At 39.0% G+C, this 24,915-nt stretch overlaps 1 protein-coding gene and 1 pseudogene across 2 annotated transcripts in view; one reads left to right on the top strand and one right to left on the bottom strand.

The window, feature by feature from the left end:
* The window catches only part of Asb12 (ankyrin repeat and SOCS box-containing 12), a 153,527-nt gene that overhangs the window by 59,242 nt on the left and 69,370 nt on the right, over positions 1 to 24,915 (top strand). Inside the window, exons 1-2 of one of the 2 annotated variants that reach the window (NM_001037367.1) lie at positions 6,778 to 6,787; positions 7,007 to 7,122. The gene's annotated coding sequence lies outside the window, so the exon portion shown is untranslated. Of the gene's footprint in view, positions 1 to 6,777; positions 6,788 to 7,006; positions 7,123 to 24,915 lie in introns of those variants that run through there. The other variant, NM_001434360.1, reaches the window with a different exon arrangement.
* Positions 6,253 to 7,119, bottom strand: Rpsa-ps14 (ribosomal protein SA, pseudogene 14; annotated as a pseudogene).

Here is a 24,915-nt window from a genome sequence, read left to right as displayed (position 1 = left end):
GTGAAACTATAAACTTGTGCTTTGTTCCTGGAAAAAAAAAAGATTATTGCTGTGTAAAAAATGCTCTTTTCTCATAGGCTTTGACTCGTCAAAATCTCCTCCTCAACCTTTTGTCAACAGATTACTTTAAGAATGTTTTGTATGTGAAAGGTGCCTGTGACCAAAATGGCTCAGAAGAATGCTGTACTAATTGCTTTTCTTAGTACTATGACAAAAAAAATCAACTTTTAAGGCTATCATAATTATTTGGAAAATCCTGAAATATTAAAAGCTATATATAAACTCTACTTATGGATATCAATGCCAGCTACTCAAAAGTTCTCTGTGGCAATCATAGGGTATGTTTGTGGTTAGGGGTAAGATTATGGTAAGATCATGGCTGGAATGCAGGGTTTCATTTGTGAGATCAATTGGATGATTGTGGACGTATTTACAGCTTAGTGCATGCATGAAAAGTGTTAAAACTGCCAATATCATTTTATAACAAATAGTTAAGCAAGTTAGGTCCCAAAGTGCTTTTTAAAGGGAAAGGAACAATTGCAAACCTCAGAACGACCTTCAAAGAATGATAAATCATCAAAAATATCATAGTAATAGAAGTCTTATCAATTAAGTGCAAAGAAAAAACTCATTCAATAAAACAAGAGAGCAAAGTTTTGAACAGGCTGTTGATAATAGGAAATTATTTGGACATGATATTTATGACAAATCATGATGACTCAGTTTGTGGGAAGTAACATTCACAATATTGGATGATGGATAGAATGTACAGATAATCTCATTTTCCTGGTCTGCATGTGAGTCTTGGTGTGTATGTGGCAAACCAGTGACATTATTGCGTGGTACAGAAACTGCCTGTCTGTGCAAGATACTGTGTAGAAATTTTACCAGGAAGTATGAACAACTATAGTCACTGAACCTTCTTTATCCTAGCAAAAACTGGGAAGGCTTCAAGTGTCCTACATATTAATTTGTGTAAATAAATTGTTTTATTAACATTCTATAAAAAAACAAACAAAAAAAAGAAAAAAATCAAATGATAAGTTTAATTGAAAATTCAAAGTTGAGCCAAAATAAGTTATTTAAAAACAATCTGTTAAGTACATTCAAATATATAATGTCCAGGTCAGGAATGAGGTGAAAATAACTACATCAATTACTAATACACACCCTATAAAGTATGAGAAGAGAAATGTATTTAGATTCTGAGTGTCTACTGCTGACCAAGGATTACAGGGGATACACAGGTATATTCAAAGGTGTCAGCACAAATGAGAAAGCTGAGACGATGTGGCCTTTTAATCAAGAAACCACCTGGGGAAAGTGCATGAAGTGGAAATTAGAGGCTCAGGTCTTCCTTTCAAATTTTTCTGATTGTTTCTGAAACACATGCCAAATCAGGCACACAGTGACTTAGAAATTCATCGTAGTGGAATGTACAGTTTTACTAAAGAAGGGACACTACAGGAGCCACCGTCTGTTCTCTCCCCTCTTAGATATTCTTCTTCCTTCAGACGGAAGCAAGAGACATCGTTCCTGGCCCAAATTCAGCTTTTCCCAAAGTGTATTTCACAACATTACTCTTGTGAATGAAGTGTGTTCTAGTCAGTGTGTGGTGGGAATATTTGTATTGTCAATTAGCCATGAGTTCTAATGAGAGGCCACTTCCCCCTCTACATAATGGTTTACTTAACCTCTTTAATAGAACAGTGTTTTTATGTACAGAACTTGCTTATGTATATGAAGACAAAACAAAAAGTCATCTGGTAAAATCACATGTATGTCCAATAAAATTAGGCTTTCTTTGACTTTTAAGAAATGTAAGTAAAGAAATACATCTAATAAAAAATAAAAAAAATAAAATGACCATCTCAAAAAAAAGTATTTGTAGAGAATCAAGATGTACATCCAAACTCAAAAGCAAAAAAAGTGTTTTAAAAAGAATAGACTATAAAACAAGTAATCAAAAGAAAGATTGGAAGCAAAGTTAGATGTTTAAGATATGTTCTATGAATACAATAAAATAGCAGATATGCAAAACAAGATGAAGCTCCTAGAATAGAGGAGGCAAAAGTCAGGAGCTACTGGAAATCAGCTCTTCCCTGTCTTTATACTAATCTCTAAATTTAAATATGGATTCAAGAATGAGCCTAGATGATTCAGTGTTTGATATTATACCTTTATGATACAAAGTACAATACTGTTAAATGTTATGTTATATATATATACATACATATACATATATATACACACATATATATCTTTGTAATAATCAGCAGTTATCAGGGAGGTGTGTATCAAACAGCTCAGGATACAGAAGAGATCCAGAAGAGTACTCAGCCCTGAGTGGAACTTGTAGATTAAATTCCCCACACAAAGGACCAGGCAACATTGCAGAAAAGGAGTGGCAAGAGTGGAAGAGTTAGAAGACACAGAGACTTAGGGAACTCTGTCTTCTGAAATTGCACGGTCCTGCACTCACCAGCTCGCAGTAATTAGTTCCCTGCATGAAATAATGTCAGCTATGGTTCCAGCTGATATGGCAAAGAGATCTCTAGGGCCCATCCCTTAAAGGAGAGCTATGGTCAACTGGCAGTTGCTAGGGAAGGAAGAGTCTACTTTTTCGTTTGTTTGGTTGGTTGCAGCCGTTCCACTTAAAGATTTTTCATGTGCTCATGGATGGCCCATACTCATACACATATGAGCAGCACTAACTGGATATATTGGATTATTCAAAACAGGAACAACATGAAGCTGAGAAGGGAAATGCTGGGGAACATATGAGAAGAATTGGTATGGAAAAATGGCTGTAAACATGTTCATATTTTACTGTATGCATGTATGAAGCTCTCAAAATGAAGATTTCTTAATTTTAAAATATCAGTCTAATAAAAGTGACCAAGCCAGCTCATTTAGTCAACCAGGTCTCAAGGGAGGGAGGGAGGATTGAAAAGACAAAGACAATTAGACAACACTATGAGATGACTCTAGCCAGTGCTGAGGGTGAAGCAGATTTATTGTTTCCTGTCTGCTTTTATACCATTTTAAGTACATGCAAAGAATAAGGTCTGTTCTATGTTAAGAAACAAACAAGGCAACAAACACAAAAGGCCAAGGAATAAACAAGACAATAGTCAAAGTCCCAGTGATCACTGTTTCTAGGGGCTTACAGGATGACCAAGATGAAAGGAAAGCTACACATTCCTCAGCTGAGTTCACCTTGGACTTTGTATCAACCCCCAAATATCTCCATCTACTTTGATCTCCATATTGGAAATTGTAACTCCCATTTTGTTTAACCCGAACGTTTCTTAATAAAACTCACTGTCAGATATAAAAAAAAAAAATTAACATGGAGGTTATGGGGTTAAGGAGAAGGTATGATGGAGGTCATTGGATGGGGAGAGAGTGTGGGGTGGATATGATCAAGATATAGTGTATACATGAAGGACATGTTTAAAGAATAAATAAAAATAAAAATTTAAAGAGTGGACTACTAAATAGTAACAAATTATTAAATGTTTTAAAATTAAAAAGACTACAGATAAATATATTCATTTTCATTTTGATTTACACATAATACTGGACATTTTATGGAGCATAGTGAGATATATACATACATAAAATTACATATATACATATATAAATATGCAAAATGTATACATATATAAATTACACAGATCAGATCATGGTAATTTATTTTTCGTTAGGAAATTCCTCAAATGATTTCTGTATTGAGATAGAATGAAAGCGATTTTGTGTTATTCTATAGTTTTCTTTTAAAATTACTTTTATTTATTATTATTTAATTTTTTTATCTTTTGAGATTTTAATATAATCATATCATTTCTCCTTCCTTTTTATCCCTCTAAATCCTCTCATATATCTCTTCACTTTCTTTCAAATTCATGACCTCTTTTTTATCAATTGTTGCTATACATGTGTGTTCATGTGTGTCTTTGTGTGTATGTGTGTCTGTGTGTGCATTCTTAAATACATAAATACAACCTGTTCATTCTATATAATGTTACTTGTATGTATATGTTTTTAGGGCTGACTATTTGGCATTGCATAACTATTTGTGTGCTCTTCCCTGGGGAACACTATTTCTTCTGCTCTCAGCATTCCTTAGGTATCTGTAGTTACTTGTGTAGAACTGAGGTTTCCTGAGATTTCTCCTGCCAGCATTTGCATGTCTACTGGTGTCCTCCTTGTTCAGGTCATGCTTAGGCCCTCATGCTAGTGAGACTTTGTCTGTAGTTTCTGACATTGCTAGAAGTCATGCACTCTCACAGTGAATTCTTTGATCCTCTGATTCTAACAATGGTTCGTCTCTCTTTCCTGTAATGTTCTCTGAAACTTTAGTGAAGAAGTTTTATTGAGATGTATGGGCTCTGCAACTCTGCATTTTGATCAGTTGTGGTTTTCTATTGTGGTTTTGAAATGCTCCTTCTGTATCTTAGAAAATAGTTTAGAAAGGATGGGCTTTAGATCTTTTCATATATGGTAGAATTGGTCTCTGAACTCATCTGGATATGAGAGAAATATTCACATAACTCATCAGATTGATAAAGTTCTTTCTAGCCTCCTTCCATCATGTCTAGAAGTTTGTCATGTTGCTTGCTTGGTTCTTGATCTTGATGATCAGTGGTTTACTACCCACACTTACATAGCTCTTGTTGACCAGTAGGATTTTGGTTCCTCGATATTTGATATATTGCTTCTTATTATCTTATCAAGAGGTTTTATTATGTTTCTGTCTTTGAAAATTATACATTAACATAAACATATATAACATATAAATATATATGAGTGATACATTCTGGTTACTGTCTCCTTACATCCTCTCTTTTACCTCTTTTCCTATCACACCCTCCTCACCTTTACCAGTTCCTTCCCCAAATCTATGACTTTTGGCTCTATTGTATGATCCATTTAATTTAATCAGGGACATCTAAGGGAACATTGGATTGATACTCCCCATTGGAATCTAGTGCGATCACCAGTAGGTAGTAATAGTGACCATTAGGAAAAGTGGGGTATTAAAATCCCTACTATTATTGTGTTGGTGTCGATGTGTATCTTTAAATCTAGTAATTTTTTATGCAATTGAACATACTGGTGTTTGGAACATATATGTTTAGGAGTTCAAGGCACTGACTGACTCACCTTCTCCATAAATGTACCAGTAGAACATAGTTCAGCAGTGGTAAGTAGAACCGATTGGGGTTTTCATTTGGTTACTTTGCCTCTCCAAAACCTTTTTAGGGAGAGAGTTTTTGACAAAGCACTTAATCTATAAAATTTCTTCTTGGTGCTACCAAGATGGGTAAAAGTACTTACTCCGAACCCTGATGATCTGAGTTTCATCATTGAGACTCACATGGTCTAAGCAGAGAATGAACTATGTAATTGTTCTCTGAGCTTTGTGTAAGTGCCACAGCTGATAGATCTAGGAAGTGGGGAAAGGGCTGGTAGGAGGAGTGGGAAGTTGATAGGAATGGGAGGGAGATGAGAATGGGTGGGAGGACAGAATAATCACACACACGCGCGCGCGCACACACACACACACACACATACACACACGTAATAAAAGAAGGAAAACACACACACACACACACACACACACACACACACACACACACACACACACGTAATAAAAGAAGGAAAATGTTCCTTAGTATTCCACGTGTTACCTTACCACTTAGGAGGCTGAAAAAAAGGCTTGTGATTTCCAGTCCAGACTGGATTACATAAGGAAACCCTGCCTCAAAAAAGAAAAGGAAAATATTCCTTCTGGGAATATATGTGTGATACCTGCATCTGCCTGGCTTTTGTAGATGTGATTGAAAATTTCAGAGACGACATCTCCAAATGAATGGAGAACTTAGACTTCACAAGGAATGAGAAGAAAAGACTGTTGGCTACAAGGCCATTTCAGACATAGAGCAACAAGTCCAAAGAATTGAAAAAAAAAACACATCAAGGTTCCAGCAAAATGGATAAGAGGATAATTTAAAAGTCTACTCCTCAACTATGGTTCTAGGTATATTTTCTTTTACCATTTCTCTCTCTCTCTCTCTCTCTCTCTCTCTCTCTCTCTCTCTCTCTCTCTCTCTCTCTCTCCTCTCAGCTTTGACATGAAGAGTAATCTTCCTATTTTTTTTGCTTTATTGTAATTTTTTTTTAGCTTTTAGGAACTTTATTTTCCTTCCACCTTTTTTCCCTTTGCTCAGGTGAATGCAGAGCAGTTCAGGTCCACTCAGTGGTGGCTCCAACCCACCCAGTGGCCTGCACTGTGGGAGCTGCTGGCCAGTCCTCAGTGGATGACTGCACACTCCAGTCTTCCGTGGAGAACTGCTGGGTGGGCACAGAGGGCACCTGTACACCCTCAGACCAGTCGGCCACCTCAGGCTGAGCAGGAGTGAACTCAGATGCTGGTGAGGTCTACTCATCCTGGAATTCCTTAGTCACAGCCTTCTCAGCAGCAGCCTGCTCCTCCTTCAAAATTTCCTCTGGGTCTCTGTAGAAGTAAAGATCAGGCACAACGACCCATGGATGCTCACCGAAGATAGTACTTTGCATGCAGAGTACTTCCCGGGCCAGCATCTAGCACATCAGACCCACTGACTGAGCTCCCTTGTTGCATGGGATAGGGATGTCCACATAGTGCAGGGGAGAATCTGTATCACACAGAACAAGGGTGGGCGGGTTGACATAAGAGGCCTTTGTGAGGGCCTCAGTTAATCACTAGAAGCTGTGGCTCCCTGAAGGCTACTTGGATTGGGTTAGTGAAAGTCCCATGTGTGAAAAGGCCAGCACTTAGAGTGGCTCCTGTGGCAGTAGCAAACTTCAGTACAGTTTGCTCGTGGGCCAGGGTTCCAGGAGATAGTGCTGACATCACAGAGTTCTCAACGGCAACAATAGCGCGAGCTGCGAGCAACAGCTTCGCCCAGGTCCCCTTCAGGTTTATGATATAGATTCAGTCATTTTTTTCCTTTTGTAGATGTACCGCTCCATCTGAAACTCAAGGTTGGTGTCACCTAAGTGGGTTCCCGTAGCAAGGAATTTGAGAACATCCTCCTCCTTCATCTGTAGGACGTCAAGGGCTCCAGACATTGTGTAAGTTTCCCTTTTAAGTTACGATGGGAACCAAGATGAACACCATATGGACCGGTTCCCAGGTAGCGCAGAAAGGTTTCCCATTTCTACTTAAATTTTAAGTCTAGATTTAAAGTTGTTAAACTTGTAAGAGAAAGAAGGATGTATCTAGAATTGTCTTCCATGATCCAAAGGTGACCTCAAATAAGAAATTCACTTCTCGGGGTTGGGGATTTAGCTCAGTGGTAGAGCACTTGCCTAGCAAGCGCAAGCCCCTGGGTTCGGTCCCCAGCTCTGAAAAAAAGAAAAGAAAAGAAAAAAAAGAAATTCACTTCTCAGAATTTGGATTTCTTCATTCTGAAACTTGGATGATTATACCTTCAAAAACTTTTCTATGGATTAAATAGATAATGTAGATCACATTGAAATTAATAAGCATATTTACTAATTCCTAAGCATTTAAATAGGTAATTTGGTAGAAAAGGAAATTTTATTTGTCCTCTGTAAAAAAATTCTATGACTTTCAAACTCTATCAGAGTATACTTCTACTCATTTATTCTGACCTGATCTACTAAAGCCATTGATCTTATAACTCAAAAGAAAAAGGATTGGAAAGACGCTCAGTTGTTAACAGCACTTGCTGCTCCACAGAGAGCACAGGCTTAGTTCCCAGCATCCACATTGCTTCCTATAGCTTTTCTGTGATTCGAGTACTAGGGGATTCAATGACCTCTTCCAGGCATACATGTGGCACATATATACACACATGCAAGCAAAACACTCATACACATAAAATTGAAATGAATTAACTCAGAGACAGACAGAGAGAGAGAGAGAGAGAGAGAGAGAGAGAGAGAGAGACAGAGAGAGAGAGAGAGGTGAGACAGACAAAAATTTCCTAATGCTGATTTGCTTTCTACTGGTTTAGCATTATTATGCTTTAAGTTTTGTAGAAACCCCATGTTATCTTACCAAAGGATGGTTGTTGTCTACAGATGTGACTATATATTTCTGGTAATAACATTGGTCATCACTGAGAGTTAGGTAAACTGATAATGGTAGAGCTGCACCGTTATTCGTTATTCTGCTTCTTTTCTTTTTTTCTTTTTTATTATTAGATTTTTTTACTTACATTTCAAATGTTATTACCTTTCCCAGTTTCCTGTCCATAAGTCCCAATCCCCTTCCCTCATCCAACCCCTTTACTGCCCCCGTCAACATTCCCCTGCACTGGGGGTCCAACCTTGGCAAGATCAAGGGCTTCCCCTTCCATTGGTGCCCCAACAAGACTATTCTCTGCTACATATGCAGTTGGAGCCCTGGGTCAGTCCATGTATAGTCTTTCGGTAGTGGCTTAGTCCCTGTAAGCTCTGGTTGGTTGGCATTGTTGTTTTTATGGGGTTGCAAGCTCCTTCGGTTCTTTCAAACCTTCCTCTAATTCCCCCAAAGGGGGTCCAGTTCTCAATTCAGTGGTTTGCTGCTAGCATTGACCTCTGTATTGGACATGCTCTGGATGTGTCTCTCAGGACAGATCTATATCCAGTCCCTTTCAGCATGCACTTTTTAGCTTTATTAAACTTACCTACTTTTGGTGGCTATATATATATATATATATATATATATATATATATATATATATATATATATATATATGTATGGGCCACATGTGGGGCCAGCTCTAAATGGCAGTTCCTTCAGTGGCTGCTCTAAACTTTGCTTCCATATCCCCTCCTATGGATATTTTCCACTAAGAAGGAGGGGGAGCATCCCCATTTTGGTCATCCTTCTTGAGCTTCCTGTGGTCTGTGGATTGCACATTGGGTAATTCGAGCTTTTGGGCTAATATCCACTTACCAATGAGTACATACCAAATGTATTTTTCTATAATGCATTATCTCACTCAGGATGATATTTTCTACTTGATTCCATTTGCCTATGAATTTCATAAAGTCATTGTTTTTGATAGCTGAGTAGTACTCCATTGTGGAGATGTACCACATTTTTTTAATCCATTCCTCTGTTGATGGGCATCTGGGTTCTTTCCAGCTTCTGGTTATTATAAATAGGGCTGCTATGAGCATAGTGGAGCATGTTACATTTTGGAGTTTTGGGTATATGCCCAGGAGAGGTATAGCTGGGTCCTCAGGCAGTGGAATGTCTAATTTTTTGGGGAACCTCCAGACTGATTTCCAGAGTGGTTGTACCAGTTTGCAATCCCACCAACAATGGAGGAGTGCTCCTCTTTCTCCACATCCTAGCCAGCATCTACTGTCACCTGAGATTTTTATCTTAGCCATTCTGACTGGTGTGAGGTGGAATCTCAGGGTTGTTTTGAATTGCATTTCCCTGATGATGAAGGATGTTGAACATTTCTTTAGGTGGTTTTTGGCCATTCGATATTCCTCAGCTGAGAATGTTTTGTTTAGCTATGTACCCCATTTTTAATAGGGTTATTTGGCTCTCTGGAGTCTACCTTTTTGAGTTCTTTGTATACTTTGGATATTAGCCCTCTATCAGATATAGGATTGGTAAAGATCTTTTCCCAATCTGTTGGTTGCCCTTTTGTCCTAATGACAGTTTCCGGTGGCTTACAGAAGCTTTGCAATTTTATGAGGTTCCATTTGTCGATTCTTGATCTTAGAGGATAAGCAATTGGTGTTTTGTTCAGGAAATTTTCCCCAGCGCCCATATGTTTGAGACTCTGCTGCACTTTTTCTTCTATTAGTTTGAGTGTATCTGGTATGATGTGGAGGTCCTTGATCCACTTGGTTTTAAGCTTTGCACATGGTGATAAGAATTGATCGATTTGCGTTCTTCTACATGCTGACCTCCAGTTGAACCAGCACCATTTGTTGAAAATGCTATCTTTCTTCCATTGGATGGTTTTAGCTCCTTTGTCAAAGATCAAGTGACCATAGGTGTGTGGGTTCATTTCTGGGTCTTCAATTTTGTTCCATTGATCTGTCTGCATGTCTTTGTTCCAATACCATACAGTTTTTATGATTATTGCTCTGTAATATTGCTTGAAGTCAGGGACGGTGATTCCCCCAGAAGTGCTTTTATTGTTGAGTATAGTTTTTGCTATCCTGGGTTTTTTGTTATTGGGAATGAATTTGCAAATTGCTCTTCCTATCTCTATAAAGAATTGACTAGGAATTTGATGGGGATTACATTTAATCTGTAGATTGCTTTTGGGGAAAAGGCCATTTTTACTACATTAATCCTGCCAGTCCATGAGCATGGGAGACCTTTCCATCTTGAGATGGACACTTTGCTGAAGTTGTTTATCAGGTTAAGTAGTTCTCTGGTAGAACTTTTGGGGTCACTTAAATATACTATCATATCATCTGCAAATAGTGATATTTTGACCTCTTCCCTTCCAATTTGTATCCCTTTGACTTCCTTTTGTTGACTGATTGCTCTGGCTAGGACTTCGAAAACTATATTGAATAAGTAGGGAGAGAGTGGGCAGCTTTGTCTAGTCCCTGATTTTAGTGGGATTGCTTCAAGTTTCTCTCCATTTACTTTGATGTTAGCTACTTGTTTGCTGTATATGGCTTTTACTAAGTTTAGGTAAGAGCCTTGAATTCCTGATCTTTCCAAGACTTTTATCATGAAGGAGTGTTGAGTTTTGTCAAATGCTTTCTCAGCATCTAATGAAATGATCATGTGGTTCTTATATTTGAGTTTGTTTATATAGTGGATTGCGTTGATGGATTTCAGTCTATTAAACCATCCCTGCATACCTGGGATGAAGCCTACTTGATCATGATGGATGATCATTTTTATGTATTCTTTAGTTCAGTTTGCAAGAATTTATTGAGTATTTTTGTGTTGATATTCATAAGGGAAATTGGTCTGAAGTTTTCTTTCTTTGTTGGGTCTTTGTGTGGTTTAGGTATAAGAGTAATTGTGGCTTCATTGATGGAATTTGGTACTGCTTTGTCTGTTTCTATTTTGTGGAATAGTTTGGACAGTATTGGTATGAGGTCTTCTATGAAGGTCTGATAGAATTCTGCACTAATCCCATCTGGTCCTCAGCTCTTTTTTGTGTTGGGAGACTTTTAATAACTGCTTCTATTTCTTTAGGAGTTATGGGGTTGTTTAGATGGTTTATTTGTTCTTGATTTAACTTTGGTACCTGGTAACTGTCCAGAAAATTGTCCATTTCCTCCAGATTTTCCAGTTTTGTTGAATATAGGCTTTTGTAGTAGGATCTGATGATTTTTTTTATTTCCTCAGATTCTATTGTTATGTCTCGCTTTTCATTTCTGATTTTGTTAATTTGGATACACTCTCTGTGACTTCTGCTTAGTCTGGCTAAAGGTTCATCTATCTTGTTGACTTTCTCAAAGAACCAGCTCCTGGTTTTGTTGATGTTTTGTATATTCCTTTTCATTTCTACTTGGTAGTTTTCAGACCTAAGTTTGATTATTTCCGCCTTTTACTCCTCTTGGGTTTATTTATTACTTTTTGTTTTAGAGCTTTTAGGTGTGATGAAGCTGCTGACATATGCTCTTTCCAGTTTCTTTCTGCAGTCACTCAGAGCTATGAGTTTTCCTCTTAGCACAGCTTTCATTGTGTCCCATAAGTTTGGGTATGTTGTATCTTCATTTTCTTTAAATTCTAAGAAGTCTTTAATTTCTTTATTTCTTCCTTCCCTAAGTTGTCATTGAGTAGAGTGTTGTTCAACTTCCGTGTATATGTGGGTTTTCTGTTCTTATTGTTGTTATTGAAAACCAGTCTTAGTCCATGGTGATCTGATAGGATGCATGGGATTATTTCTATCTTCCTGCATCTGTTGTGGCCTGCTTTGGGACCAATTATTTGGTCAGTTTTGGATAAGGTTCTATGAGGTGCTGATAAGAAGGTATATCCTTCTTATTTTAGTATAGAATGCTCTATAAATATCTGTTAAATCCATTTGTTTCATACGTTCTTTTAGTTTCTCTATGTCTCTGTTTACTTTCTGTTTCCATGACCTATCCATTGATGAGAGTGGGGTGTTGAAATCTCCTACTACTGTTGTGTGAGGTGCAATGTGTGCTTTGAGCTTTAGTAAGGTTTCTTTTATGAATGTAGGTAACCTTGTATTTGGAACATAGATATTTAGGATTGAGAGTTCATCTTGGTGGATTTTTCCTTTGATGAATCCTTATCTTTTTTAATGACTTTTGGTTGAAAGTCAATTTTATTTGATATTAGAATGGGACTCCAGCTTGTTTCTTTGGGCCATTTGCTTGGAAAGTTGTTTTCCAACCATTTACTCTGAGGTAGTGTCTGTCTTTGTAGCTGAGGTGTGTTTCCTGAATGCAGCAAAATGCTGTGTCCTCTCTATGTATCCAATCTGTTAGTCTATGTCTCTTTATTGGGAAATTGAGTCTGTTGATGTTGAGAAATATTAAAGAATAGTGATTGTTCTTTCCTGTTATTTTCATCGTTAGAAGTGGAATTATGTTTGTGTGTCTCTCTTTTCATTTCATTGCAAGGATATTATACTCATGCTTTCTGTAACAGTGTCATTTCTCTCCTTGTGTTGGAGTTTTCCATCCATTATCCTTTGTAGGGCTGGATTTGTAGAAAGATATTGTGTAAATTTGGTTTTGTCATGGAATATCTTGATTTCTCCATCTATGTTAATTGAGACTTTTCCTGGATACAGTAGCTTGGGCTGGCATTTGTGTTCTCTTAGGGTCTGTATGACATCTGTCCATGATCTTCTGGCTTTCATAGTCTCTGGTTAGAAGTCTGGTGTAGTTCTTATAGGACTGCCTTTATATGTCACTTGATCTTTTTCCCTTACTGCTTTTAATATTCTTTCTTTGTTTTGTACATTTGGTGTTTTAACTATTATATGTTGGGAGGAATTTCTCTTCTGGTCCAATCTATTTGGAGTTCTGTAGGCTTCTTGTATGTTTATGTGCACCACTTTCTTTAGATTAGAGAAGTTTTCTTCTATAATTTTGTTGAATGTATTTACTGGCCCTTTAACTTGGGAGTCTTCACTTTCTTCTATACATATTATCCTTAGGTTTATCTTCTCATTGTGTCCTGGATTTCCTGTATGTTTTGAGCTAGGAGCTTTTTGTATTTTACATTATCTTTGACAGTTGTGTTGATGTTTTCTATGGTATCTTCTGCCCCTGAGATTCTCTCTTCTATCTCTTGTATTCTGTTGGTAATGCTTATATCTACGAATCCTTGTCTCTTACGTTGGTTTTCTATATTCATTGTTGTCTCCCTTTGTGCTTTCTTCTTTGTTTCTATTTCCATTTTTAAATCCTGAAAGATTTTGTTCAGTTCCTTCATCTGTTTGGTTTGTGTTTTCCTGTAGTTCTTTCAGGGATTTTTGTGTTTCCTCTCTAAGGGCTTCTATTTGTTTACTTGTTTTTTTCCTGCATTTGTTTAAGGGAGTTTTTTATGTCCTTCTTAAAGTCCTCCATCATTATCATGAAATGTGATTATAAATCCAAATCTTGCTTTTCCTGTGTGTTTGCTTACCCAGTATTTTTTTTTTTTTTGGTGGGAGAACTGGGCTCTGATGTTGCCAAGTAATCTTGGTTTCTGTTGCTTAGGTTCCTGTGCTTGCCTCTAGCCATTTTCTCTAGTGTTTGCTTGTCTTGCTGTTTCTGAGAGTGACTTGACCCCCCTGTAGGCTTCTGTGTCAGCACTGCTGTAGAATTGTTTTCCTGTTTTCTTTCAGCCTTTTCTGAGAACAGGTGCTCTGATTTCAGGTGTGTAGGCGCACCTGGTGACTGTCTTTCAACTGTAGGCACCGGCAGGAATTAGAAAGGTCCTGCCCCTGATTGCTCCTAGGTCCTTGCCTTACACTCAGGGGACACAGTTGGCACTAGGCGATTCCCTCTTGGGTCTGGAATGTGGGCAGGGGGTAGTCTCTTCTGACATCTCAGGATTGTCCATACTTTTGAGGGTCCAGCTCTCTCCCCCATGGGATTTAGGTTCAGGGAGCTCTTTGGCCAGTTCAGTTCCATCCTGGGCACAGACCAGAACGGCAGGTACTGGCAGATGACTGTTCCTATATTCCTTTGTCTAGAGGCACTGTGCATTTTATCCTTGTTCCAGAGATGTGGGCAGAGGTGTGCAGAAGTGACAGTCTGTCCTGTGGTCTCACGATGTCTGCATTCCTGGGTGTTCAGCTCTCTTCCCCATGGGATTTGGGTGCAGGGAACTGTGGGATGGTATCAGTTCACTTCCAGGCAGAGCCAGGAACAGGAAGTGCTCTGACCCAGAGGACTTCTGCCTCTGTGTATCCTGAATCCACCAAGCAGGTCACTTGGTAGTAGAAAAGTGGGTTTTACCTCTGCTCTGAGGTGTGTAGCCACTCCTGGAAATGGTCTTCCAACTCTAGGCATGGGCAGGGATCAGAAGGGTCCTGCCTTTGATTGCTCCTAGGTCCTTGCACCCAGGGGCACGATTGGCACTAGGTGTTTCTCTCTTGGGTCTGGAATGTGGGCAGAGGGAGTGTCCTCTCGCTTCTCAGGAGTGTCCACACTTCTAAGGGTCCAGCTCTCTTCCCCACTGGATTTGGGTTCAGGGAGCCGTTTGGCCGGTTCAGTTCCATCCTGGGTGCAGACCAGAACCACAGATACCCGCAGCTGACTGTTCCTATGTTCCTGTGTCCAGAGGCACTGTGCACTTTCCCCTTGGACCAGGGATGTGGGCAGAGATGTGCAGAAGTGGCAGTCTGTCCTGTGGTCTCAGGGTGTCTCTCTGCTTCTTTTCCGTGTTTTGGATTGTATTCCATCACATGGCCTCCGGAGAGAAGTTGTTCATCACTAGTAGGGTCTATCCTCAGGTTGTTCAGTGTAATGCCAGTATTTTGAAAGTTGAATACATTGATGCAGTTTGCTATGTACTTAGTAGATAGCTAATAGATATTTCCTTCTAGTGTTGCCTGTTGTCTATAATCTTTATGATTTTCCCATTGTTACTACCCCTACCATCAATCAGTTCCTCTCTAGAAGATAAAGGGAATGTAACTGGACACTTCATAATACAGACATTCCTACTTCTTTCAGTCTCCCCCTTCTCGTTGTCAATCCCTTACTCCTGAGCACTAACCTACTGCCACTTGATTCCTTTTGTTTTTTATGATCATGTCTCCCATCCATTTTGTTATCCCCATTCCTCAAAATAATTGCTCAGTTTTTTTTTGTATTTTATTGACAGAGCTGTTTGTTATCCCACCTATCACTTTACAAGGCTGATAAGGTTCATTATTGGAACAGTTGTTCCATAAAAGTTCAAGGGGTCAAAGAGTGAGGATTACATGTTTCTTCTTGTGATAGGAGGAAGCAGAACCAATAAAAAGAAAAAAATAACTGCCAATGTTTTTCAATATCATCGACCATAATCTGTTTTTGGCCTGACAAGAAAAATGCAAAAACTATTGTTAATGTGCAACATGTCCCAACAAGCAATACAATTAGGATGCAGGCAAGCTCTTTTAAACAACTTTCCTTAAGCCATGATTTCTTAGCACATGAAACGTGACACCTCTGTTCAGTATATTATTCAACACCTTTGTTACAGCATGCTAGACTAGAAATTCTCACTTGATGACTTGATTTTGGTGCCACCAAATTAAAATATTTATAAAAGAAGAACTTCAAGCAATAAATAAGCTTGTTAAATCTAAGGCCTCAGTCAGATGTCTTTCTTGAATTGTTTGGTAAATGTTCCTTTACAAGAGAAAGTAATCTTTGTTTCCTTTATTTGGTAATATTTAATTTTCATTTGTTGTTTGTTTCCATACCTGACTTCTTTAGCATACTTGAAGATCTTTGTTTTTTCATATAATTCCAAATCCTCAAAAAAGATGAGGTAAAAGGAAGAGTAGCCTCCTCTTCCTCTTCCTTTTCTTCCTCCTTTTCCTTCTACTATCTCTTGTCAAAAGTTAGGAAATATTTAAGTTGTTTTCAAGCCTCCAATGTTATAATATTCCATCTTTGGAATGATTCACCCTGCTACCCCTCAAGGGATTTAAAAAAAGACATGTCTGTTTTCTTTCTTATGAAACAAGAGTCTCTAGCCCCCTGGATTTGACCTCCGTGTGTTGCACAGGAAGAACATAAAGTTCTGATCATCTTGCCTGTTCCTCCTAGTGCTAGGAGTATTGGTTTGTATCACCATGGCCAGTTTTATATAGTGCTGGGGATTGGACCCAGGACCTACTGCTTGCTAACCAAACACGCTTCAAATTGAGCTACTCCCCTGTGTCTGTCTTCTTAGAGTAACACCTAAAATGTGATCCTCTTTACCCCTGTACTAGTATATAAAAACACCTCCGTAGAACTCATTAGATGATTTGTGAAAGAGTAAGTTATATTTTCCTCTATCTTCAACTGCACCTGTATTTTTATTTGAACCTATTAATTGAACTTTATCATCTTTATTGTAAGTGTTTGCTAGCTATAGCCACTTTCTAAGAAGTGACATAAATGTAAAAATAATAGGGAGCTTAATGTCTTTGGATATATAGTACATACCTTCCTGAAATAATCATTTCCATATCTGTTTCCTTGGGGAAAGTACTTGGGAGTTTGAAATTCAGAAGTTTTTTTTTTTAAACTTTTTTCTCCTACCTCTGTAAAGAGAATGTGCAAGTTAAGTACAATTATCTAATAAGAATTAAAGTCAGCAGGAGAATACTTGAGTGTAACTCCAACCCTGCCACCTTAGCACTCAGAGCTCTATGACCTAAAGCAAACTATTTAACTCCTTTTAACTTCAGTAGTTGTGGGAACTTTATAAGGGTAACACAATGATTTCTCCCCCTCCTCTCTCACATATATATGTAAAATGTTACATAGACGTTACATTGGTTTGAATATGTTGGTTACCACTGACTCATATATTTTAATGCTTGGTCATTAGGAGGTGGTGATATTTGACAGGGCTTAACATGTATGACCTTGTTGGAGGAAATGTGTCACTGGGGATGGGATTTGTGGTTTCAAATGGTCAAGGTAGTACCAGTGTCTTCTTTCCCTGCTACCTTCAGATCCAGATGTAGACAGCCACCATGTCTACCTGCCATGAGGCTAACGGACTGAATCTCTGAAACCGTAAGCCAGTCACAATCAAATGCTTTTCTTTATAAGAGTTGCCATGGTCTTGGTATCTCTTCAGAGAAATAAAACAATGACTAAGTCAAAAGTTGGTACCACAGAGATGAGCAGGATATTGCTTTGACAGGCCTGATCATGCTGCTTTTTGGTAGAATTTGGAATTTGGGGCTTTGGATTAGGAAATCTGTTGAAGCTTTAAGTAGGACTTAATGGGCCATACTAATAGGAGCAGGTAAGTCTGTGGGGCTAAAAACAATGAAGATTGTGGTGGCCCAGCTCACAAGATTTCAGAGGAAAAGACTATTAAAAAGAGGTCTAAAATTGCATTATTTTGGTGAATAATTTGGCTGCTTTCTTCCCTGTCCAAAAAATAATTAGCCTGAGGCTAAATTGAAGAGTTTGGGATTAATGCCATTGGCAGGAAATTTTTTAATTGGATATTTTCTTTATTTACATTTCAAATGTTATCCCCTTTCCCAGTTTCCCCTCCACAAAACCCCTATGCCATCCTCCTCCCCCTGGTTGTATGAAGGTGCTCCTCCACCCACTCACTCCCTCCCTCCCTCCTTCCTACCCTGGCATTCCCCTACACTGGGGCATCCAGCCTTCACAGGACTAAGGGTCTATCCTCCCATTGATGCCCAACAAGGCCATCCTCTGCTACATATGCAGCTGGAGCCATGGATTTCCCCACTGTGTACTCTTTCTTGGTGATTTAGTCCCTGGGAGCTCTGAGAGGTCTGGTAGGTTGCTATTGTTGTTCTTATGGGGTTGCAAACCCCATCAGTTCCTTCAGTCCTTTCTCTAACTCCTCCACTGGGGACTCCATTCTCAGTCCTATGACTGAGCATCTGCCTCTGTATTTGTCAGGCACTGGCAGAGTCTCTCGGGTGACAGCTATATCAGGTTCCTCTCAGCATGCATTTCTTGGCATCTGCAATAGTGACTGTGTTTAGTGTCTGTATATGGGATGGATCCCCAGGTGGGTTAGTCTCTGGATGGCCTTTCCTTCAGTCCCTGCTTCACATTTTGTCTCTGTATTTCCTCCCTCGAGTATTTTGTTTCCCCTTCTAAGAAGGACTGAAGCATTCACTTTGGTTTTCTTTCTTCTTGAGCTTTATGTGGTTTGTGAATTGTATCTTGGGTAATCCAAGTTTTTGGACTAATATCCACTTATCAATGAGTGCATACCATGTATGTTCTTTTGTGACTGGGTTAGCTCACTCAGGGTGATATTTTCTAGTTCCATCTGTTTGCCTAAGAATTTCATGACGTCATTGTTTGAATAGCTAGAGTGTAGTATTCCATTGTGTAGATAGATGTACCACATTTTCTGTATCCATTCCTCTGTTGAAAGACATCTGGATTCTTTCCAGCTTTTGGCTATTATAAATAAGGCTGCTATGAACATAGTGGAGCACGTGTCCTTGCTATAGGTTGGAGCATCTTTTGAGTATATGCCCAGGAGTGCTATAGCTGGCTCCTTAGGTAGTACTATGTCCAATTTTCTAAGGAACTGCCAGACTGATTTCCAGAATGGTTGTCCCAGCTTGCAGTACCACCAACAATGGAGGAGCATTTCTCTTTCTCCACACCCTCGCCAGCATCTGCTCTCACTTGAGTTTTTGATCTTAACCATTCTGACTGTTGTGAGTGGAATCTCAGAGTTGTTTTGATTTGCATTTCCCTGATGACTAAGGATGTTGAACATTTCTTTAGGTGCTTTGTTCGATGCAGAGGAGATTTGTGCCTTTTAGTGGTTGCTCTTATGTAAATCTATAATGAAAAGGAGCAATCTGAACAAAGAAAAGTACAAAATGTATAGTTTGAGGAGAAATGGAGCACCAGGAAGTATAATAGAGCTAAGTCTAATATTAACTCAAGGAGTTAAAGTTTGAAGAAAAGACTGATCCTAAACAGAATAAAGAAGTAGTGACTTCAGGGCAAGACTCCACACAGCTAAGCTTCCAACTTGTGAAAAGGAATCAAAGAAAAGTTAACTCAGTGAAGGAAATCGTCAAAAACAGACAGCTGATAAAGATTTAATTGAAGTAGAGGGGCACGTTCAAGTCTCAGCAAGCAGCTTCAACCACATGGTTCTGGCTTTAGAGTAGAGGATAGGAGAAGAGGATTGTGGGATCTCCCTTCTGTGATGAAGGAAAGTCACTGAGGTCAGACATGTGTTGAGGATCTCCCTGCATGGTGGCCCAGAGAGGCTATTTTGTGAAGCTGTAATGTTGATGCCTAAATTGCTTTGGAGACCTCAAGATGTTGGAGATGCCAGAGATGAAGGATAACTGCTGAGGAAAGCTGCAGACTAAGTGTGGAACACACCAGAGAGAGAGAGAGAGAGAGAGAGAGAGAGAGAGAGAGAGAGAGAGAGAGAGAGAGAGAGAGAGAGAGAGAAAAGAAAGAGAGAGAGGGAGAGAGAGAGAGAGGGAGAGAGAGAGAGAAAAGAGAGAGAGAGAGAGACAGAGAGAGAGAGAGAGAGAGAGAGAGAGAGAGAGAGAGAGATCTGAGGAGAGCTTTGACATCAGACATGGACATGTAAAGGAATTTGCCAACTGGATTTTGGTCTTGATTTGGCCCAGTATCCCCTCACTATGTTTTTACTACCTTTTGGAATGGTAATATGTATTCTGTGCCAGTGTGTGTTAGAAGTAAGTATTCTGCTTTTTGACTTTGATTTTATAGCAGGTTACAGTTAAGAGATTGTCACAAGTCTCTGAAGAGCCTTTGAACTTTTAAACCATGTTGGAACTGTTATAGATAGACTACGGGGATTTTTTGAAGTTGGATTGAATGCATTTTTACACTATGATATGGCTACAAGCGTCTGGGGACCAGGGAGTGGAATGTGGTGATTTGAATAGGAATGCCCCCACGTGCTTATATATCTGAATGTTTGGTTATATGAGGGAGTGGTGCTGCTTGACAGCAATTAGGAGAAATGACCTTGGAATAGGTGTGGTCTCATCAAAAGAAGTGTATCACTTGGGGGTGGGCTTTGGGGTTTCAAATGCACAAGCTAGGTTCCGTGTCTTCCTGCTGCCTTCAGGTCTGGATGTAGAACTCTCAGCTACCGTGTCTGTTGTATGCCGCCACATTCCCTACTATTAGGATAATGTACTAAACCTCTGAAAGTATAAGCAAGCCCTAACTAAACGTTTCCCTTTGTAAGAGTTGCTGCAGTTGAGGTGTCTCCCCAGCAGTAGAACAGAACTGCAATTTTTTGTGTGCCCATTTGTTTCTTTTCTCTGGGTTCCAGCTCAGGCTAAGGTTGTATAATGAAAAAGGCTTATTTTTATAAAAGTACGTTGGGGGTCTATGTTTTTCTCAGGAATATGATATCCTTTATTCTTTCTTTCTGTGTTTAAAATAATTTACGGAAATTGAATTAAAGCACTTAGTTCCTTTGTGTTTGAATTTCTCCCCCCCATCTTTATTAAATTGGGCATTTCTTATTTACAGTTCAAATGTTATTCCTTTTTCGGGTTTCCATGCCAACATCCCCCTAAACCCTCCCCCTCCCTTCGCTATGGGTGTTCCCCTCCCAGTCCTCCCCCATTACTGCGCTCTCCACAACAATCCCATTCACTGGGGGTCCAGCCTTGGTAGGACCAAGGGATTCCCCTTCCACTGGTGCTCTTACTAGGCTATTCATTGCTGCCTATGAGGTTGGAGCCCAAGGTCAGTCCATGTATAATTTTAGGCAGTGGCTTAGTCCTGGAAGCTCTGGTTGGTTGGCATTGTTGTTCATATGGGATCTTGAGCCCCTTAACTCTTCCAGACCTTTCTAAGATTCCTTCAATGGAGGTCCCATTCTCAGTTCAGTGATTTCCTGCTGGCATTCGCCTATGTATTTGCTGTATTCTGGCTGTATCTTTTAGGAGAGATCTACAACCAGTTCCTGTCGGTCTGCACTTATTTGCTTCATCCATCTCATCTAATTGGGTGGCTGTATATGTATGGACCACATGTGGGGCAGGCTCTGAATGGGTGTTCCTTTTGCCTCTGTTCTAAACTTTGCCTCCCTATTCCTTCCCAAGGGTATTCTGGTTTCCCTTTTAAAGAAGGAGTGAAGCATTCACAATTTGGTCATCCTTCTTCAGTTTCATGTGTTCTGTGCATCTAGGGTAATTCAAGCATTTGGGCTAATATCCACTTATCAATGAGTTCATACCATGTGTGTTTTTCTGTGATTGGATTACCTCACTCAGGATGATATTTTACAGTTCCATCCATTTGCCTATGAATTTCATAAAGTCATTGTTTTTTGATAGCTGAATAATATTCCATTGTGTAGATGTACCACATTTTCTGTATCCACTCCTCTGTTGAAGGGCATCTGGGTTCTTTCCAGCTTCTGGCTATTATAAATAAGGCTGCGATGAACATAGTGGAGCATGTGTCTTTGTTATATGTTGGGGCATCTTTTGGGTAAATGCCGAAGAGAGGTATAGCTGGGTCATCAGGTAGTTCAATGTTCAATTTTCTGAGGAACCTCCACACTGATTTCCAGAATGGTTGTACCAGTCTGCAATCCCACCAACAATGGAGGAGTGTTCCTCTTTCTCCACATCCTCACCAGCATTTGCTGTCACCTGAGTTTTTGATCTTAGCCATTCTCACTGGTGTGAGGTGAAATCTCAGGGTTGTTTTGATTTGCATTTCCCTTATGACTAAAGATGTTGAACATTTCTTTAGGTGTTTCTCAGTCATTTGGCATTCCTCAGCTGTGAATTCTTTGTTTAGCTCTGAACCCCATCTTTTAATAGGGCTATTTGTCTACCTGCGGTCTAACTTCTTGAGTTCTTTGTATATTTTGGATATAAGCCCTCTATCAGTTGTAATATTGGTAAAGATCTTTTCCCAATCTGTTGGTTGTCATTTTGTCCGAACAACAGTTTCCTTTGCCTTACAGAAGCTTTGCAGTTTTATGAGATCCCATTTGTCGATTCGTGATTTTAGAGCATAAACCATTGGTGTTTTGTTCAGGAATTTTCTCCATTGCCCATGTGTTCGAGATGCTTCCCCAATTTTTCTTCTATTACTTTGAGTGTATCTGCTTTGATGTAAAGGTCCTTGATGCACTTGGACTTAAGCTTTGTACAGGGTGATAAGCATGGATCGATCTGCATTATTCTACATGCTGACCTCCAGTTGAACCAGCACCATTTGTTGAAAATGCTCTTTTTTCCATTGGATGATTTTGGCTCCTTTGTCAAAATCAAGTGACCATCAGTGTGTGGGTTCATTTCTGGGTCTTCAAATCTATTCCACTGGTCTATCTGTCTGTCTCTCTACCAATACCATGCAGTTTTTATCACTACTGCTCTGTAATACTGCTTGAGTTCAGGGATAGTGATCCCTCTAGAAGTCCTTTTATTGTTGAGGATAGTTTTAGCTATCCTGGGTTTTTTGTTATTCCAGATGAATTTGCAAATTGTTCTAACTCTCTGAAGAATTCGATTGGTATTTTCATGGGGATTGCATTGAATCTGTAGATCGCATTTGGTAAAATGCACATTTTTTCTACATTAATCTTGCCAATCCATGAGCATGGGAGATTTTTCTATCTTCTGAGATTTTAAAGTTCTTATCATACAGATCTTTTATTTGCTTGGTTAAAGTCACACCGAGGTATTTTATATTATTTGGTACTATTATGAAGGGTGTCATTTTCCTAATTTCTTTCTCAGCTTGTTTCTCTTTTGTGTAGAGGAAGGCTACTGATTTATTTGAGTTAATTTTATACCCAGCCACTTTGCTGAAGTTGTTCATCAGCTTTAGTAGTTCTCTGGTGGAACTTTTGGGGTCACTTAAATATACTATCATATCATCTGCAAATAGGGATGTTTTGACTTCTTCTTTTCCAATCTGTATCCCTTTGATCTCTTTTTGTTGCCAGACTGCTCTGGATAGAACTTCAAGAACTATATTGAATAAGTAGGGAGAGAGTGATTTTAGTGGGATTGCTTCAAGTTTCTCTCCATTTAGTTTAATGTTAGTTACTGGTTTGCTGTATATGGCTTTTACTATGTCTAGGTATGGGACTTGAATTCCTATTCTTTCCAGGACTTTTATCATGAAGGGGTGTTGAATTTTGTCAAATGCTTTCTCGGCACCTAATGAAATGATCATGTGGTTTTGGTCGTTCAGTTTGTTTATATAATGGATTTTCTGTATGTTAAACCATCCCTGAATACCTGGGATGAAGCCTACTTGATAATGATGGATAATCGTTTTGATGTGTTCTTGGATTCGGTTTGCCAGAATTTTATTGGGTATTTTTGCGTCGATATTCATAAGGGAAATTGGTCTGAAGTTCTCTTTCTTGTTGGGTCTTTGTGTGGTTTAGGTATAAGAATAATTGTGGCTTGTAGAAGGAATTTGGTAGCATTCTGTCTGTTTCAATTTTGTGGAATAGTTTGGATAGTATTGGTATGAGGTATTCTATGAAGGTCTGATAGAATTCTGCACTGAACCCATCTGGACCTGGGCTCTTTTTGGTTGGGAGACCTTTAATGACTGCTTCTATTTCTTTAGGAGTTATGGGGTTGTTTAAGCGGTTTATCTGTTCCTGATTTAATTTGGTACCTGGTATCTGTCTAGGAAATTGTCCATTTCCTGCAGATTTTCAAGTTTTGTTGAATATAGGCCTTTGTAGTAGGATCTGATGATTTTTTGAATTTCCTCTGATTCTGTAGTTATTTCTCACTTTTCCTTTCTGATTTTGTTTATTTAGACACACTCTCTGTGTCCTCTCCTTAGTCTGGCTAAGGGTTTAATCTTTTTGTTGATTTTCTCAAAGAACCAACTTTTGGTTCTGTTGATTCTTTCTATGGTACTTTTTGTTTCTATTTGGTTGATTTCAGCTCTGAGTTTGATTATTTCCTGCCTTCTACTCCTCCTGGGTGTATTTGCTTCTTTTTGTTCTAGAGCTTTTAGGTGTGCTGTCAAGTTGCTGATATATGCTCTCTCCTGTTTCTTTCTGCAGGCACTCAGAGCTATGAGTTTTCCTCTTAGCACATCTTTCATTGTGTCCCATAAGTTTGGGTATGTTGTACCTTCATTTTTATTAAATTCTAAGAAGTCTTTAATTTCTTTCTTTATTTCTTCCTTGACCAGGTTATCATTGAGTAGAGCGTTGTTCAACTTCCATGTATATGTGGGCGTTCTTCCCTTATTGTTATTGAAGACCAGCTGTAGCCCATGGTGGTCTGATAGGATGCATGGGATTATTTCTATCTTTCTGTATCTGTTGAGGCATGTTTTATGACCAAGTACATGGTCAATTTTGGAGAAAGTACCATGAGGAGCTGAGAAGAAGGTATATCCTTTTTCTTTAGGATAGAAAGTTCTATAAATATCTGTTAAGTCCATTTGGCTCATGACTTCTCTTAATCTGTCTACGTCTCTGTTTAATTTCTGTTTCCATGATCTGTCCATTGATGAGAGTGGGGTGTTGAAATCTCCTACTATTATTGTGTGAGGTGCAATGTGTGGTTTGAACTTTAGTAAGGTTTCTTTTATGTATGTAGGTGCCTTTGTATTTGGAGCATAGATATTTAGGATTGAGAGTTCATCTTGGTGGATTTTTCCTTTGATGAATATGAAGTGCCTGTCCTTCTCTTTTTTGATGCCTTTTAGTTGAAAATCGATTTTATTTGATATTAGACTGGCTACTCCAGCTTGCTTCTTCCAACCATTTGCTTGGAA

Source organism: Rattus norvegicus, chromosome X, assembly GCF_021556685.1.
Source record: "Rattus norvegicus strain SHRSP/BbbUtx chromosome X, alternate assembly SHRSP_T2T, whole genome shotgun sequence".
Classification (NCBI taxonomy): Eukaryota; Metazoa; Chordata; class Mammalia; order Rodentia; family Muridae; genus Rattus; species Rattus norvegicus.
Note: the sequence above shows the minus strand (reverse complement) of the source record. Positions and strands in the feature narration are given on the sequence as shown.